Source organism: Chenopodium album, chromosome 2, assembly GCF_948465745.1.
Source record: "Chenopodium album chromosome 2, dcCheAlbu1.1, whole genome shotgun sequence".
Taxonomy (NCBI): domain Eukaryota; kingdom Viridiplantae; phylum Streptophyta; class Magnoliopsida; order Caryophyllales; family Amaranthaceae; genus Chenopodium; species Chenopodium album.
This window is the reverse complement of record NC_137835.1, coordinates 58,454,387-58,474,124: the sequence shown is the minus strand read 5'-3', so window position 1 is coordinate 58,474,124 and position 19,738 is coordinate 58,454,387. Positions and strand designations below refer to the sequence as shown.

Here is a 19,738-nt window from a genome sequence, read left to right as displayed (position 1 = left end):
AACTAGCTGCGTGCCAGGCAGCATCAGCGCCCAGCAGCAGCTAGCTGCCGGCCAGGCAGCATCAACGCCCAGCAGCAGCTAGCTGCGCTGCGTGCCAGGCAGCATCAGCGCCCATCAAGTGTGCTCGACTACCAAAAAAAAAACCACTTTTACGAAGACGTGACTTAAATGAAGCCCATGTCACCGGGTCGATTGATTTCATTCGATCTATATTTTTCCGACAAACTCCCAAACCGTAGAGTGCGCTTTACGACTTTGTCGTGGCGCTAATGTTTGGACCCCGTGTGGGCCCACGTTCATTAAATACAAAAATTACCAAAATGCCCTTAGTTAAACCCTAAACAGGAAAATTTAATCATCATGCACAACACGCATCCCGAGAAACCCTAATATAGCCCAACATGACCTAACACGGCCCAGAACGGCCTGCAACCCTAATCCTAACCCTAATCAAGTTAGTTAATCCTCTCCTATAAATGCTGATCTTCACAGATTAGCGAGGTAATTAATTCTTTCTCCACACACACTCTCTCTACAAATTCTCTCTCTAAACACAATTTACTGACTTAACTGTCGGAGGGGCTTTCGTGAGGACGAGTGTGCTCTCGTGAGGGTTTCCTAAGAGTTTAACCCATAACTCTATACAAAAACCAAGGCAAGGCGATAAAACGAAAAGGAAAAAGAAACATAAAAAGAGAAAGAAAACACAAATTCATATTTGGACAAGAGATAAGAACAAGCACCAATGAATGCAAACCTTTCTATATAGACAAATGTATGCACCTTCCAAGATGTCAATGGTTGATTAAAACATAACATGTGCTAAGCATAGAGAACTAATGAGGACTCAATCCACCCTAGCCCCAACCAATCGGGCCGCGTTCTCTCCACTAGTTTCAAATCAACCCTTAAGCTAGTTTCTCATGATTCCTCAAAGGAACCGGAAAAAGATAAAGAAATAAAAAACTTTGAGAAGGTAATCCCGACATCTCAACTATGCATACTCTCTCCATAGGCTTGAAGTCTATCTCCCTCCACCGTTCTTTGACCTAACCCCAATAAAGTCTAAGGGTCTTTTATTGGGTTGTAACGTAAGGCTAAGGGTTAAGGCGGGGTAAAAATTTGAAAATTTTGATTATATTTCCTAAGTGAAGCAAAAGAGTGGCCTACTCTCAAAAACAAACTCAAGAAGTCACAAAATATCAAACAAAAATACCAATAATGCCTCTTGAATTGTATCTTTCTTCTCAAACTTTTTTCGCATATTCTTTTCAAGCTCAACTTTCAAGACCTTACTTAAACCAATTCTCAAAATGTCTTGTTCATATTCTACACTCTCAAAACTCAAACCTCACATGCCAATGCTTCACTAACTAAAAGGGTTGGTAAACATAGGCCATTGGGTTTGTAATGCGGTTTAAACAAGAGCGGAAAACATTAGGCTCAAATTGGTTAGCAAGTAGGTCGATGCAAAATAGAAAACCAAATTTGTAACAAAATAAAAAGAAGATGAAGAAAAATGAGAAAGGTGCCCTTTTCCTCCCTTAGAGTGGCTCGGTCACGATCTTGGGAGTTAGAGGTCAAAACAAGGATTAAGACATGCATAGTCAAGGATCCTAAATTGCCGCTCAACAAGGTGATGAAGGCTAGAACAAATGATGCTCACAAGGGATTATAACCAAGCAAATACTAACCAAGGGTTTCAAATCCACTATAGAGAGCATCTCCATCTTACCACATTCCCGTGAACTAAGGCTTCATGGACCCCTAAAAGTTCTTAACGCGACTACTTTAGCATAAAGTATCCTAGAGTCAACCAATGACACTCTCAAACCGTGCATACATTTACCACTTAGGAAGAAAAACATTCAAGGATTCAAGTCCCAAAACAATATGTCCAAAACAAGAACAAACAAAACACATTTTGCCAAAATTACCTTGAAAGTAAACAACAATCTTTTTGGATTTTTCAAAATAAAAGAAAAGACATGGAAATACATATACTCAAGTGCATGGCATAAATGAATCAACATCCCACCAAACATGATAGAATACCCTCCCCCAAAGCTTGAATGAGACAATATACTCAAATATAAACTAAATAATCCATGGGAGGGGAAAAGAAAGAAATAAATCCAACAAACCAACACATGTCCAACGAGTCACCAACCATTAGAGAAAGAGTTAGGAAAGATATTACCGGATATTGGTGGGTGTAAATACCCGCAAATGAACCAATTTAACCTTTCAAAGCCGATTTCCTCTTAAATTGAATCTCGATTTCCATATGCTAGCAAAAATAGGCGTCAAACTTCCTTGGTTCTTGATCCAAACCAATGCATAAGTGTATATCAAGTCATGTACCTAGAAAAAAAAAGCACACAAATATTTCCATGACAGAAAATCTAATCTTAAAAGAAAAGAAAATGAAAGCAATAAAACACTCGGGTTACTTCCCGAGAAAGGCTTGTTTAACGTCCAAGCTAGACCGCTCTAGTAAATAATATTGCAACGAACGCAAGTGCTTATCAAATGTACTACTACACATTTCATAGGATGACAAGTAGGAAAATGAAGGAAGGAGGACGTGCTACAAGATTATTGCACGTAAGTGAGGAGGAAGATGCCAAAAGAAAGAAGAAAAATCAAAAGAAAAATTAAGAAAATAAGAAGAGAAAGAAGAAGAAAAATAAGGCAAACTTTCCTCAAAATATTTTTGGGTGGCACAATCACCCATTTCCTCAATAATGGAAGGATGAGATGGAAGAGTCTCATCAAAGAAGAGAGGGTCCTCAATAGGCTCTTTGACAAAATAAGGGAGGAACATGGGATAGTAGGAGATGTGGTCAAATTTCCTTGAGAAAGGGAAATGAGGTAGGGGAGGAGAAACAAGGGTCTCACAAAGCACCACATCACTAATGAGGGCATGAAAATCAATCATAGAATCCTCAAAAGAACACTCATGACTGAAATCTCCCTAAAAAAAAAACTTTCCAATAGAAATAACCTCATCCTCCTCTCTATCAAAACGATGAACAACAACTCCCTCAAGATCCTTAAAGCCTAGAGTCTTTAAACCATGCATGAAAGGATAAAGGTTTCTCTAAAACTCATCCTTTTCCCATGAAGTATTGCCAATGAACTCTCAAAATGCTATAATGTTTTGTTACACCTTGATGAGTGGCTTTTATGCCACTCTTTTATCCTTTTTCTCTAAGGATTCTCCCCTCATTTGCACTTGTTTGGCCCTTTTTCTAAGCATTTTTACTTAGTTTTGCTTCCTCTTTTCTTTCTCCTTTATCTTCCCTTTTCTTAGTCTTCTTGCTTTGTTTTTATTGTGATTTTCATGCTTATGCTTTGTAGGACCCATCAGGATTTTCAAGAGGAGGAAGCTAAGCTCAAGGGAAGCTGGAGGAAGTATGATTCAGAAGAGGTTCGGCCGAACCTCCTGAAGGTGTGGCCGAACCTGCTCAGTGGTTCGGCCGAACGTCGAGGCAGGGACAAGATGCAATTTGGCAATTTTGATGGAGTGGTCGAACCACAGAAGTTCGACTAGACCAGGATCAGGGAGGTTCGACCGAACCTACCCAGGGTTCGGCCGAACCTACCCTGTGGTCCGGCCGAACCTTCCTACTGTTCCGTCGGACCATCTCTTTTATTCCAGCTGCTTTGTACGGTTTATTTTAGGCGGTTATTTAGAACGTTTTTATGTAATGGTAGGGGATTATCTCATTATCCTAGCTAATTAACCCAAATTTTAGAGAGAGGTAGTGTAGTATTGCTCAAGTTATCTCATTGTATGCAACTTTGGTTTAAGCTTTCCCTCCAATAAATCAATCAAGCAACTTTGCAAGTTTTCATCTTTCTTCAATCCTTTCTTTAGTAATCTCTTCTCCTTTCCTTTAATATTATTTATTTTTTTTATTGTTACTTATTTTTGTCTATCTTATTAGTTTATCTAGTTATTATTGATTTCATATATTTCAATCATGTTTTGTTTTGAGTTTCTTGTGTTTATTTCTAGTTTTGATATTATGTTTAATCTCCCTTCTCTAGGCTAAACTCTTAGCTAGGGGAAGGGGGTGGAAGATATGTATTGAATGATGGATGAATGATGATAGTTGGATTGATTACATGCCTTAAATTGATGAAAGACATGATTTTTAATGGCTTGAGATTATTGTTGCACTTTATTTGATTGCCTCCTAGTTTAAATGCATGAAACTGATTTGAACTAGATTAAGATCACCTCTATTTTAATGATTGCATGAGAATGAGTTGTTAAAATGGAGTTTCATGTATTGTGCTTATTTATTCTCTTGATTTGCTTGTGTCTAATAGGATGCATGAAAATGATCCTAATTAGCATTGACTTCTTTAATTGATTTGCCTAGACTATTGCATGAGAATGAATTGTTTAGGTAGAATCTTGTGTTCTTTGGCATGTTCATCATGATAACTATCATTGTTCCCCTCTTTCTAATGCATGTTTGAAACTCCCGAACCCCTAGCATCATTTTCTATTGATTTTAATCATCATTTTCTTGCTTACTTGTAGTTTTAGTGTTCTACTCAACAAAACCAACAAAACAATCCCCTTTTCACTCTTGCATTAGTGATATTGGATGTTGAATTAGCGTGCTTCCCTAGTGGATCGACCCTTTACTTGCCACTAACTAGTTTAATGTAGGTTTAGGATTTATAAATTGTTAATTTGATTAGGGTAGTAGTTTAACGACCTATCCTATCCCGATCAAATTTTGGCGCCGTTGCCGGGGAAGCGGCTTGTTTAGCGAATATTATTGCTTTTGTTAGAGTCATTTTGCTTTCTTTTCTTTTTGTTTCTTTTGTTTTATCATCCTTGTCATTGCTAATTGTTTTCTTAGCTTTGGTGAATGCTTAGGAGGTCTCAAGGAGCACCCTCACATCAAATTGACCACGAAATCAACCGAACCTTGAGACAAGTCCGTAGGCTTTATCAAGACGAGGGAAGAGGTTTTGGTGATATAGTTGATAGTGAGAGTGATATTTACTCTTCAAGTTCACCACGCGAATCAATGGCGGGACAAGAGAATGATGTCTTGTTTCGTGAATTCGGCAATCCGGAGGATTATGAGCTCATGGGAGGGATTTTGCTACCCGTCACGGAAACCAACTTCTCAATCCATCCACAATATACTCGAATGGTCCAATCGGAGCAATTTTCCGGAAGTGCAAGTGAGGACCCTATTGAACATTTGGACCGATTCCTTGAATTGTGCGCAATGATGCAAACCAATGAAGTGAGTCAAGACTACATTCGTATGCACCTTTTCCGGCAGTCTCTCACCGGACGAGTAAAGAAATGGCTAAAGCAAGTAAAGCCTAACTCTCTCACAACATGGAGGGAGGTTGTAAAGGCGTTCTTGAAGCGCTTTATCTCCGAAGAGAAGACCGCCGAAATGAGAAGGAAAATTGCATCATTTGAGCAAGAGGCCGATGAAAGTCTTGGTGAAGCATGTGAGAGATTCAAAGAGTTGGTGCAAGCATGTCCCCACCATGAGTACAATCAAGGGTTGCTCACGCGGTTTTTCTACGACGGATTGGAGCCCATGTCAAGAGCCAATTTGGATGCGGGGGCGGGTGGCCAATTAATCAAAATCCCTCAAAATCAAGTTGAAGCCACAATAGAAGAGGTAGCAAAGAATTACTCTTGGGGGGGGGGGGCGAAGAAGAAATGCTCCAAAGAGAGGTGGTATTTACGAATTGGAGAAAGTTGATCAATTACAACATCAAATTGATCAACTAACAAAAGGGCTTTCCAAATTGAACACGAGTGTGAATGCAAGCTCAAGTGGTGGAGCAAGCTCTTCTCAAGTTAACTCTTTCTCTTGTCAAAATTGTGGAGGAACAAACCATGATACATCCTATTGTGGAGGTTTAAGACCCGAACATGTAGCGGCATACAACACAAGGCAAGAGGGATTTGGAGGAAGCGGCGGTGGAGTAACTTGGAGACAACCACCACCCGGGTTTGTACCTCAACCTCAATAATGGAACCAACAAGCTCAACCTTCCTATAACTTCAATCCTCAATATCAAAATCCACCTCCATCTCAACCCCAAAACCCAAGAGGAAGCTATCCAAGGAATAACCAATACAACAATCAAACCCAAGCACCTAAAAGAAACCATCAAGAACAAGCACCTCAAGCGGAGCTAACTCAAACTCAACTCCTCCAAGCCATGCATGCGCAAATGCAATCTTTTGGGCAACAAGTGCAAGAGATAAGAGCCCACAACAAGATGGTTGATTCACAACTAGCTCAATTGGCCGAGAGATCTCCTTTCAATTCACCATCAACTCTACCCGGACAACCACAACCTAACCCATCTCACAATCCAAAACCCGATACATGCAAGGCGATCACATTGAGGTCGGGAACTTCCTATGAAGGACCAAATGAAGGGGATAGTGAGGAAAAGAAGGGAGGAGAGGAGAGTGTGAATGAAAACAAGAGAGTTGAGAAAGAAAAAGGTGATGAGATAGAAGGAGGTTCGGAGAAGAAGAAGATAGACAATGAGAAGACAACTTCAATTTTTAGTGAGGCTAGGAATCTTGATGGACCGGTTCCTTTTCCCGGTCGGCTTGCGGAGAGGAAGTTGAATGACAAGTTCACAAAATTTTTTAGTGTCATGAAGAATTTGCGTATCAACCTCCCTTTTCTTGAAGTTGTGACACAAATGCCATCTTATTCCAAGTTCCTCAAAGATATTCTCACAAACAAGAGGAAGCTCAATGATGAGCTTATCACCCTTCCACATCAAGTGAGTGCTCTTGTCCAACATAAGATGCCCAAGAAGGAAAAAGACCCGGGAAGTTTCACTTTGCCGGTGAAAATTGGGAACATGGAAGCTAGGGGCGCCTTAGCCGATCTTGGATCAAGTGTTAGTTTAATCCCTCTATCCATTGCTCAAAAACTCAATATTGAGATGATCCCTACAAGGAAGACAATTCAATTGGCCGATCGATCGGTGAAATTACCTTGTGGAGAGCTTGAGGATGTTCCAATTCAAGTGGGACATATCTACGTGCCTTGTGACTTTGTAGTGATGGATATGGAGGAAGATGTTAACACTCCCTTGATTTTGGGACGTGAAGCTCTTAAAACTTTGGGGGCAGTCATCAATTGCAAGAACAACACCATCACTTGTGAAGTGGCCGATGTAAAAATTGTCTTTGAATTTTCGAAGTTGCTCAAGGCCCCCATGGTTGAAAAATACTATAGAGTTGATGTTGTAAATGAGGAGCTAGATTGCTTGGGGAGGGTCGTGATGAGGCCTCAAGATCCAATGATTGAAGCCCTTACATGCAAAGAAGAGTTCCACTCTCAAGAGGCTAAAGAATTTGTCATGGCAATGGAGGAATCCTCAAAGGAGGAAGTTGAATAACAAGTTGAGGTCGAGCTTGAGTCCAAGGAGGAGAAATTGGAGGAGAGTTCTAAGCCTCCTCCCAAGGTAGAACTCAAACCCCTTCCCCCTTCTTTGAAATATGCTTTTCTTGATAAGGAGGGAAAATACCCTATTATTGTCAATGCTACCCTAGATGGTCTTAATTTGGAAAAACTTCTTGATGTTTTAAGGAAATATAGGGATGTGATAGGGTATAGCTTTGATGATATTAAAGGTATTAGCCCTTCTTTATGCATGCATCGTATTCATATTGAAGATGATCATTCCACCTCCATTGAACCTCAAAGAAGGTTGAACCCCCACCTTCAAGAGGTTGTGAAGAAAGAAATCTTGAAACTACGTGAGGCGGGCATCATCTATGCTATCTCCGATAGCAAATGGGTTAGCCCAGTTCATGTTGTTCCAAAGAAGGGTGGAATGACCATAATCAAGGATGAAAAGGGAGAGGAAATCTCCACCCGGACGGTGACCGGGTGGAGAATGTGCATTGATTATAGGAGATTGAACAAAAACACCAAGAAAGATCATTTTCCTCTCCCTTTCATGGACCAAATGCTTAAAAGTCTTTCTACCCATGCTTTCTTTTGTTTCTTGGATGGGTATTCCGTATTTTTCCAAATCCCTATCCATCCAAGTGATCAAGAGAAAACTACTTTCACATGTCCATATGGGACATTTGCATACCAAAGAATGCCATTTGTATTATGCAATGCTCCATCTACTTTTCAAAGATGCATGACTTCCATTTTCTCTGAGATGCTTGAAAAAGAAATTGAGGTTTTCATGGATGATTTTAGTGTTGGTGGCTCGTCTTTTGACACTTGTCTTTTTAACCTTAAAAAAGTTTTGAAATTGTGTCAAGAGACGAGTTTGGTTTTAAATTGGGAAAAGTGCCATTTTATGGTTGAGGAGGGCATTGTCCTCGGCCATAAGGTTTCAAAAAATGGCATTGAAGTAGATCCGACCAAGGTTTCTGTGATTGAAAAGTTGCCCCCTCATACTTCCATCACGGGGGTACGGGCTTTTCTTGGGCATGCCGGTTTTTACCGGAGGTTTATCATAGATTTTTCTTCAATCGCCAAACCCTTGACCGAATTACTCAAAAAAGAGGTTGTTTTTTACTTTAATGAGGCTTGCCTTGAGGCGTTTCGTAAGCTCAAGGAAGCTCTCATTTCTTCTCCCGTTGTGCAAGCTCCGGATTGGAGCTTGTCTTTTGAGCTAATGTACGATGCTAGTGACTTTGCAATAGGTGTCGTTCTTAGTCAAAAGAAACAAGGAAAATCATGTGTCATCTAGTGCGCAAGTCGTACTCTAGATGAGACTCAAAGGAATTACACAACAACGGAGAAAGAGATGTTAGCGGTAGTGTTTGCATTCGATAAGTTTCGGTCCTATCTCATATGCTCAAAAGTTATCGTGTACACGGATCACATCGCGGTGCGGTATCTCATGACCAAGAAAGAAGCAAAGCCTCGCTTTATCCGTTGGGTTCTCTCTCTCCAAGACTTTCACATGGAAATGAGGGACAAGAAGGGAGCGGAGAACTATGTAGCGGATCATTTGTCTAGGCTACCATTTGAGAACAAGGAGGATGTGCCGATTAATGATGAGATAGGATTCGAGGCTCTCATGGCTTAGGTGTCAACTTCTACCCCTTGGTACGCGGATATAGCCAACTATCTTGCGTGTGGAGTCGTTCCCCCGGAGTACTCTTCTCAACAAAAGAAAAAGTTTTTCAAGGAGGTGAGAAGATACTTTTGGAATGATCCATACCTATTCAAGCAATGCGGAGATGGCCTTTATCGGAAGTGCGTTCCAGATCATGAAATTCAAGGTGTTCTTGAGCATTGCCACTCACTACCATGTGGAGGACATGGTGGTGTTGACAAAACAATGGCAAAAATCTCTCAATCCTTATTGTGGTGGCCGACAATGCATAAAGACGCCCACCAATTCGTTGCACAATGTGATAGATGTCAAAGGAGCGGAGGCATTACCAAGAGGGACGAAATGCCCCAACAAAGTATTCTAGAAGTGGAACCCTTTGATGTTTGGGGGGGTAGATTTCATGGGACCTTTCGTTTCTTCTTGTGGGAATCTATATATCTTGGTAGCGGTCGATTATGTGACAAAATGGATTGAATCCCTACCCTCACCTACCAATGATCACAAGGTTGTGCTTAAGCTCCTAAAGAAGATCATCTTTCCTAGGTTTGGAGTTCCGAGGGTGCTAATTAGTGATGGAGGCTCCCATTTCGCCAAAAAGCAATTTGAAGCTCTTGTCAAGATATATGGCGTTCATCACAAGGTTGGATTACCTTACCACCCTCAAACTCAAGGACAAGTGGAGGTCTCGAATCGTGAAATCAAAAATCTTCTTGAAAGGATGGTGAACAAATAAAGGAAAGATTGGTCTCTCAAACTTGATGACACGCTATGGACTCTTAGGACGGCGTACAAGACTCCAATCGGCAAAACCCCTTATAGGTTGGTCTATGGAAAGGTTTGTCACTTGCTGGTTGAATTGGAATACAAGGCTTGGTGGGCTATCAAGGAGCTTAATATGGATTTGTCTTTGGCCGGTGAGAAGAGATTGTTGAAGCTCAATGAAATTAAAGAGCTTAGGGATGATGCTTATGAGAGCTCAAGAATGTATAAGGAGAAGACTAAGAAATGGCATGACCAACATATTCAAAACAAGAGCTTTAAGGTTGGAGATAAGGTCTTGCTCTTCAACTCAAGGCTTCGCTTGTTTCCGGGTAAACTCAAGTCTAAGTGGTCGGGGCCTTTTGTGGTATCGAAGACTACTCCTTATGGTTCTTTTGAGTTAGATGCAGATGGGAACAAGTTCATGGTCAATGGTTCTCGTTTAAAGCATTACTTTTGCAAAGAAGAAGTTGGTGTGATCGAGTGTCTAAGGCTTGACCCTTTGGGTCCTAAGCCACCCTCTTGAATGAATTTTCCTCATGGTGAAGCTAATGACCTTAAAAAGAAGCGCTTCTCGGAGGCAACCCGATTTTCTAACCCTTTTCTACTTTCTTCTTTTCTTGTTGCTTTTATTTTTCTATCTACAATTTTGGATTCTTGGGATTTATGAGTTTTTATTGTGTTTGGATTTTTGATATGCTTTGCATCTAGCGTGATGGTATGGTGTTTAGATGTGTGTTAAGGACAATTTTACTTGTGCGATTTTTTTAAGGGAGTTTGGCCGAACCACTTTATGTTCGGCCATTGCAGCATTTTCAGGGAATTATGGCAGCATTCTGCCAAAAAGTTCAAAGTTGCATTTTGACAGAAGGTTCGACCGAACCTAGGAATGGTTCGACCGAACTTATACTGTTGTTTGGCCGAATTGTCCTTGGTTCGGTCACTCCTCAATTTTTGAAAATTTTTTGTAACATTCTGCCAAAATCTGCAAATATCAAGTTCCAGTTAAGGTTCGACCGAACCCTGGGATGGTTCGACCGAACATGTGCTGTATTTCGACCGAACTGCCCCTAGGTTCGGTCACTCCTCCATTTTTGCAAAATTTCTGTAACATTCTGCCAGGATTTGGAATTTTGATCCGCAGCTTAGGTTCGACCGAACCTGGGTTATGTTCGACCGAACTTTTACTGTAGTTCGGCCGAACATACCCCTGGTTCGGCCGAACCGTACTTCAGTTTTGAAAAAAAAAGATGCTGCCATTTATTATTGTTGCTGATTTCGTGGCTTATCACTCCCATTTTCGCATCTCCACTTCTCCATTCTCCTCCTTCTCACTCTAAACCTCCGTTACAACCACTCTTACAACCTCAAATCTCCATCAAAATCACTCCAATCTTCACTTTTTCTCACTTATTTTCCATCCTCCACTCAATTTCTACAATCTCCACCAAAAATTCCTCACAAAAACCCCATTTTTTTCATTTTCCCCAATTTCAAGGGTTTGAGTGCTTTGGTGTTTTTGGGTTTCTACTTGCTTCCAATCAATTGTGGTATGGTTTTCCTAGCTTTTGCAAGTTTATTTCTTCAATTTCTCATAGTTTTACCATGTTTTACATGTTTAAGTATGAATTTTGGTATTCTTGAAATTGTTAGTAATAACTTGATTGATTCATGTGGTTTTTTGGATTTACTTGTTGCAAATGATTGGTTGTTGATAGTAGAACATGTTGTTATGATGATTATGCATGTTTGCCTTGGTTTTATTTTGATCTCAATGTCTTTGCTTAAGAATGTTGATTTCATACTAGGGTGTTCATGTTACCATTTTATTATTGAGAAATTCATGAGTTAGATGTTGTTGGAGATTGTTATTCATTGTTTTTGTTTGTTTTTGATGGTTTGATGAATGGTTATCATGAAAATTAGGGTACATCATGCCAAATTTTACCTAGACTTTGTTAGGAGTCATATATGAATGACATAGGAATTCTTATTCAAGCCTTGGTTCAAATGTATTCATGCATGCCTTGAATTGTATACTCTCATGCATACACTTTTACCTTGGTTAGCTACTTGGCTTCTTATGTCGTTCCTTATCAATTTGTTCTAATGATATGCTCTTGGTGAATTTGTAGAATCAAAATGTTCGGCAAAGGCAAAGGAAAGTCAAAGAGGAAGAGAGTGGGAGAATCTTCAGGACCACAATTCCCACCTCCTCCAGGCATTAATGATCACGGCATTGTTGCTTCGGACGAGCAATTTTGGCCCATCTATGAGTCACTCATCAAGCATCCAATCCGTTCTACAAGATTCTTTTGCCCCCAAACTTTGAGGAAGCTAGGTATTTTGGAAGAGGTGGTCAGGTTGGCTCAGAAATTTCGATGGGGTGACTTCATTCACCTCCACGCTTACACTTACGAGCGTGTAACCTTGGAATTCCTTGCCTCTCTTCGCAAGGAAGTCATTGAGCCGGAGGATGTTGATGAGGATCCTCAACTTATGATTCACTTTAGAATGTTCAACGAGGTTCACTCTTTAACGGAAAGTGAGCTAAATGAGATATTCTTTTGGCATGCCACCGGACTTGATCACCCATCCGAAATGACCTCCACTCATCGCATACCTTACAACGAGCAAGAGTGGTGGAGGAGTATCACCAACAAGGATAGGTTTCAAACCAATGCCTCAAAGGTCAACAATATCATTCACATAACCTTGAGGTATTTTGTACGGCTTCTCCAATATGCCGTGTTCTTCAAAGCAAACCTCGGCTCCATGGTAAAAGATGAGGTTGCTTGCCTATTCTTTGCCGATAACCCTCAGCGGCTCAAATTTTAATGCTCTTCCACCTTCATCCAATGTCTCTTGGATACTAGGGATAACCGTCTCGGTGATGAGATCTTTATCGGTGGCATGATTACTATCATTGCTCTTTCTTTGAAGAATGGAGTATACAAAGATCAAATTGAATTTCTCCCACCCGTGCACCAAACCCGAGAAGAACTCACCGACGAGTTCCCTCCCTATGCTCTTTCCATAAGCGCCCTCCGTCACAGCCGCTTCCTCAACTACACCACTAGCAAACACCAATTCATCCTCTTGGTCGATAGGGAGATCGAATGGTGTGTCCTCCCGGACCCCGACCTCACTACGGTGGACCACTCCGCTCCTCTCAAATGGAAGATCCCTCAGCAAAACATCCCCAACGAGCTGAGACGAACTAGATCCCGGGGTGGGGTTCATCAACCTCCGCCGGTCCTCCGTGAGGAGCAAACCGTTCCCCCCTTAGCGGGGGAGGTGAGGCATCTTCCTCTTCTTCCATTCCTCCTTTTGATCTAAATGCCGTTCGTAGTACCCTCGATGATATCCGTCGAGACAATCAAGCTTCCATTGAACAATGGGGGTACTATGCGAGGGCAAATTATGACAATCTTGTGCAAACAGGCATTCAAGCGCCCTATGTTAACTACCCTTACCACCCTCCTTACGAGGGTCCGGTCAATCATTGGGGGCCCTATGACCCTCAAAACCCCACCCCCCTTGCTACGCCTATTGGGAAGTTCCCATCGACCCTACCCAACGCGTTGGCACCCCTCCATACGACCCCTATCGTCCGGGTGGGTGTAATCCGGCTTATGACCCGGCATCCACATCTACCCCTACTCCCTTTGATGGAGGTTGGGGTGACCAGGGGTGGCCCTATGAGCACTTCAACCAACCCTTCCACCCTTTCATGGACACTCACGGGTTTGATCCTGCTAACCCCCCTCAACCTAGGGGGCGCGGAGATGATAACCCGTGATGAGGGTTCCTTTCCCCCCCCGGTCTTCTAACTTATAAATTTTGCTCGGGACAAGCAAAAGAATAGTGTGGGGGAGGATGTCCTTTTTGTTGGTTGAAGTGTACATAGGAGGGTTGAATGGTAGGGTAGTAGCTTGCACATAAGGAGGATAGTGAGGATAGTGACCTTGTTATTGTTGATGGCGTTGTGATGGTGATGTTGTGATGATGATGTGACGGTGATGTGATGAGATGGTGTTGTTGTGATGATGATGATGTGGTGATGTGGTGATGTGATGGTGATGATGATGATGTTATATGATTATTTTTGCTGATTTCTGATGATTTTCTTTGATGATTCTTGAGTTTTTGTAGGTGGAGATGCTCCCAAGAAAAAAAAAAATCCAAATCCCCTTAATCTAAACTTTGTAGATAGCCTTTTTTTTATTTATTTTTCTTCTTTTTGTTTATTTCTTTAGTCTTTTTCTTTGTTTTCTAACTTTTTCTTGTTTTGTTGTAGCTAGTTTCTTTTGTTTATCTCACCTTTCTTGAAGCTTGAAAGCGGAGATGAAGGAAGTTAAGGAGCATCCCGAGCTCCCTTGGTGAGATTGGATATATTACCTTGTCTCCTATTTCAAGCGGCATTTGGCGAGACCTTTCCTCTTTTTCTTTTTCTTTTTCTTTGAGTGCTTAGTTTAGGTTTAGTTTAGGAAGAGTTGAATGGTTCGAGGTTGATTTATTTTGGTTCTAAGGAACCTGGGATCGTTGATGTTGATATCAACGATCACTTGTATGTCGATTGGGATTTATTTGGATTACATGCCTCGAGTATGAACCTTCTTAAATTCTTCCTACCTTTTTTGTGTGCTTTTCTCTTGTTTTTTTTTTTTTTTTTTTTTTTTATCTATTTTATTTTTGTATGACAAGCATGATCATGACAAGTTGAAATATTTCTGATGTGGATTTGCTCATTCATTTGGATTTGTGGCCTTGTGTACCTTCTTGATGACATGACTTTGAATGCTTACCTTCCTAGTTGATGAGGGATTACACGGTTTGAGAGTGCTTAGGGTTGAATTAGACACATTGTAAGCTAAGGTAGCCCAATTTAGAACTCTTGAGGACGTTTGAACCCCTAGTTCACGGGAAAGTGGTAAGATGGTGTTGCTCTCCGTAGTAAATAGGATTCCCTAGGTTGGTATTTGCTTATTTCTTATCCCATGTGAGCGTCATTTGTTCAAGCCTTCATCACTCTTGTGAGCGGCATTTAGGATCCTTGACTATGCATATCTTAATCTTTGCGTCGGTATCTAGCTCCCAAAATCGTGACCATATAACCCTAGAGGAGGAAGAGGGCATTTCTTCTCAATTTTCTTTGTTTTCTTTATGATTTGTTACAAATTTGGTTTTTCATTTTACATTCACCCACTTGCTTACCATGTTGAGCCTTTTTTCCCCTTTCTTGATTTAACCATATTACAAACCTAGCGGCCTATGTTCTACCAACCCTTGTAGTTAGTGAAGCATCGGCTTGTGAGGTTCGAGTTTGATAATGTTGATTTTGTGTAATTTGGTTCAAATATGGTCTTGAAGGGGTATTCGTGAAAAGAGTATGCAAAAGGTTTGGCAAGGAGGTTGAAACTCATGAAAACCAAGAAAAAAAAAAATTTTATATATATATATATATATATATATATATATATATATATATATATATATATATATATATATATATATATATATATATATATAATAAGTGAACTAATTAAAATTATATATATATGTATATATATATATATATATATATATATATATATATATATATATATATATATATATATATATATATATATATATATATATATATATATATATATATATATATATAATAAGTGAACTAATTAAAAAGGGATGAAGTAATGTTTTGTGATTTGTTTGAAAGGTTGTAAGTTTAAGACTTAGTTCAATTCTTAGGATGTTCTTGAGAGATGGCCACTCTTATGCTTCACTTAGGATTTGCCACCAAAATTTTCAAATTTATTCCCAACCTTGATCCCTAGCCATAACATTACAACCCTAGTTAAGACCCTTGGACTTTAGGGGGGGCGTGGTCAAAGAACGGTGGAGGGAGATAGATTTCAACCCTATGGAGAAAGTGTGCATAGTTGAGATGTCGGGATAACCTTATGATTCCACATAAAAATTTCTTTTTTCGGTTCCCTCGAGGAATCATGAGGGGGATGATTTGAAGCTAGTGGAGGGAACGCGGACCGTCTTGGTTGGGGCTAGGGCGGAGGATGAAATCATTAGTTCTCTACTCTTAGCTTAGGTTTGTCTCCTTCAACCATGAGCATCTTATAACGTGTTCCCCCTCTTTGAGTTGATAAAAGTAAGCATTCTTTGTTACATGTCCCTATGTTGGAGTCCATTTGGAGCATTTCCCATCGTGAAGCTTGATTGATTTTCTTAACCCTTGTCATATTATGCTTGTTGTGTGTGTTGTCTTTTTGTTTTAGTATTCCTTGATTGAGGACAAGAAAAAGGCAAGTGTGGCGGATTTTGATTTTCTCTAAGGATTCTCCCGTCATTTGCACTTGTTTGGCCCTTTTTCTAAGCATTTTTACTTAGTACTGCTTCCTCTTTTCTTTCTCCTTTATCTTCCCTTTTCTTAGTCTTCTCGCTTTGATTTTATTGTGATTTTCATCCGTACGCTTTTTAGGAACCATCGGGATTTTCAAGAGGAGAAAGTTAAGCTCAAGGGAAGCTGGAGGAAGTATGATTCAGAAGAGGTTCGGTCAAACCTCCTGAAGGTGTGGCCGAACCAAGGTGTGGCCAAACCTGCTCAGTGGTTCGGCCGAACGTCGAGGCAGGGACAAGATGCAATTTGGCAATTTTGAATGAGTGGTCGAACCACAGAAGTTCGACCAGACCAGGATCAGGGAGGTTCGACCGAACCTACCCAGGGTTCGGCCGAACCTACCCTGTGGTCCGGCCGAACCTTCCCACTGTTTGGTCGGACCATCTCTTTTATTCCAGGTGCTTTGTACGGTTTATTTTAGGCGGTTATTTAGAACGTTTTTATGTAATGGTAGGGGATTATCTCATTATCCTAGGAAATTAACCCTAATCTTAGAGAGTGGTAGTGTAGTATTGCTGAAGTTATCTAATTGTATGCAACTTTGGTTTAAGCTTTCCCTTCAATCAATCAATCAAGCAACTTTGCATGTTTTCATCTTTCTTTAATCCTTTCTTTAGTAATCTCTTCTCCTTTCCTTGAATATTATTTATTTGTTTTATTGTTACTTATTTTTGTCTATCTTATTAGTTTATCTAGTTATTGTTGATTTCATATATTTCAATCATGTTTTGTTTTGAGTTTCTTGTGTTTATTTCTAGTTTTGATATTATGTTTAATCTCCCTTCTCTAGGCTAAACTCTTAGATAGGGGAAGGGGGTGGAAGATATGTATTGAATGATGGATGAATGATGATAGTTGGATTGATTACATGCCTTAAATTGATGAAAGACATGATTTTTAATGGCTTGAGATTATTGTTGCACTTTATTTGATTGCCTCCTAGTTTAAATGCATGAAAATGATTTGAACTAGATTAAGATCACCTCTATTTTAATGATTGCATGAGAAAGAGTTGTTAAAATGGAGTTTCATGTATTGTGCTTCTTTATTCTCTTGATTTGCTTGTGTCTAATAGGATGCATGAAAATGATCCTAATTAGCATTGACTTCTTCAATTGATTTGCCTAGACTATTGCATGAGAATGAATTGTTTAGGTAGAATCTTGTGTTCTTTGAAATGTTCATCATGATAACTATCATTGTTCCCCTCTTTCTAATGCATGTTTGAAACCCCCGAACCCCTAGCGTCATTTTCTATTGATTTTAATCATCATTTTCTTGCTTACTTGTAGTTTTAGTGTTCTACTCAACAAAACCAACAAAACAATCCCCTTTTCACTCTTGCATTAGTGATATTTGATGTTGAATTAGCGTGCTTCCCTAGTGGATCGACCCTTTACTTGCCACTAACTATTTTAGTGTAGGTTTAGGCTTTATAAATTGTTAATTTGATTAGGGGAGTAGTTTAACGACCTATCCTATCCCGATCAAACCTTCAATGAACATACTAGCCATAACCTCAAATGAGTCTAAAGACTCATGGATAGAAGGGTTACAAACATGCAAGGTAGACTCATCAAGATGGGGAAGGGGGTTGGAATCCTCAAAATCGACATTTTCTTCATTCAGAACTCTTCCACCATCACTCAAGGGACTCTCAATCTCTCTTGATTTCTCAAAATCACTATCATCATCCTCATGAACTCCCTCATTCAAACATGAAGATGGCTCACTCACATCATCACCAAGGGAAACTCTCAAAAGGGGGTGAATAAGGGGAAGGATGGCATTCAAGCTCATATGGGGAATGAAAAGGATTAAAATCCTCTCATCACAAGAAAATCTCCCCTCACCTTCACACCCTTGCCACACATCATCCTCAACAATACTCTCACACTCCAAGTGAGGTGCCTCAAGTCCATCTAAATCAATCATAGCACTCATCACTTGGGCAAGCCTCACTTCTCTCAATTTTTGTTCCTCTTAAAGCTCTTGGAGTTATTGAGTGAGATATTGCATTTGAGAGATAATTTGGGCATCAATGTTATTGGGTTGAGGTTCATGATCAAAATCAAATTGCATATCATCACAATTAGAACAAACCTCATCACAATGAGCATAAGAGGGAAAGGGGTCCACTTGCATATTTGGATCATCACAAGGCACATTAGAAGTATCAAGAGAATTCATGCAAAAATTAAAAGAATCTTGACATTGAGAATCAAAACAAGAAACATGAGATTCTCTATCATAAGAACCACTAGCAAGCCATGTGAAGAAATTCCAAGCATCATGCATAGACAAATGACAAAATCTACCATTATTCATGTCCTCAACCATACCCCTAGTATACTCATTCATGCCCCAATAAGCTATACCACAATCATCACTAAGAGAACACCCATGGTAACTAAGGAAACCATCTAGTCTTTCAAAGTAAGCATAGAAGGGTTCACCATCAAATTGAGGAAAAGATAAGAATGCCATTTTTATACAAAGAACAAAGAAAATCAAACAAAAATCAAATAATATACAAGAACCTAGCTAATCTAATCAACACAAACTAATGAACGCCTAAGTCCCAGGCAACGACGCCAAAATTTGATCGAGAGGTGAAAGTAGGTCGTTGGTCTACTTACCCTAACCAAATTAGAAATTTATAATACCTAAACTTACACTAAACAAGTTAGTGGCAAGTAAAGGGTCGAACCATGAAGACTAAGTGTATCAATTTGTGAAAATTAGACTAGTAGGAAAGGTTGTGAGATAGAGAGAGGTTAAACCAAATACTACTAAGAGAAAATAACTAAAACTAGGGAAAGTGGAATCTAATTACATCAATTTATTCAACAACATCATACAATTAGATGAAAATGACTTCGATTAGTGACAGGGTAAAGTCGTATCCCCTAATCAAAAGTAATTCCTAAATCCTCTAACTAACGTAGATAGGGAAGTAGGGTCGAATCCACAGAGCAACGAGTCTTTCTATTCCTAATTAATTAATATAATCCAGATTATAAAGTAACCAATATATTGTAATCAAAGGAAACTAAACTAAGAAGATTAAGAGTAGGGAGAAAACAATGAATAAAAGGATCTAGGGCATAGGTTCACCAATAAATAATACTCCAGGGTAAAACATAGTAATCTATCGTTGACATTGCATAAATAACACGATTAACAGGCTCTCGCAATTTATTAATCAACATAGATCTAACAGGCTCTCGCAATTTACTAGATCTAAGTTCTTATTGAATATAGCCTTTAATATCAAATTAACATCTGCTCGATTCATCAATTCAATATTGCTATACTTTTACAAGACGCAATTGTAAAACGTTAAAACAATTCAACAAGAAATTATCATGAAATACCAATAATCAATAATAGTCAATCATCAATGCATCAATTAACCAGATTGTAAAGGGCTTTCGCTAC

General features: G+C 39.6%; 1 non-coding gene across 1 annotated transcript; it reads right to left on the bottom strand.

Moving 5' to 3' along the window:
• Nucleotides 1-5,438: 5,438 nt before the first annotated feature.
• On the bottom strand, nt 5,439-5,546 carry LOC145607123 (small nucleolar RNA R71). The gene has a single exon (XR_014105506.1). It is a non-coding gene; the product is annotated as a small nucleolar RNA R71 (small nucleolar RNA).
• Nucleotides 5,547-19,738: the final 14,192 nt, after the last annotated feature.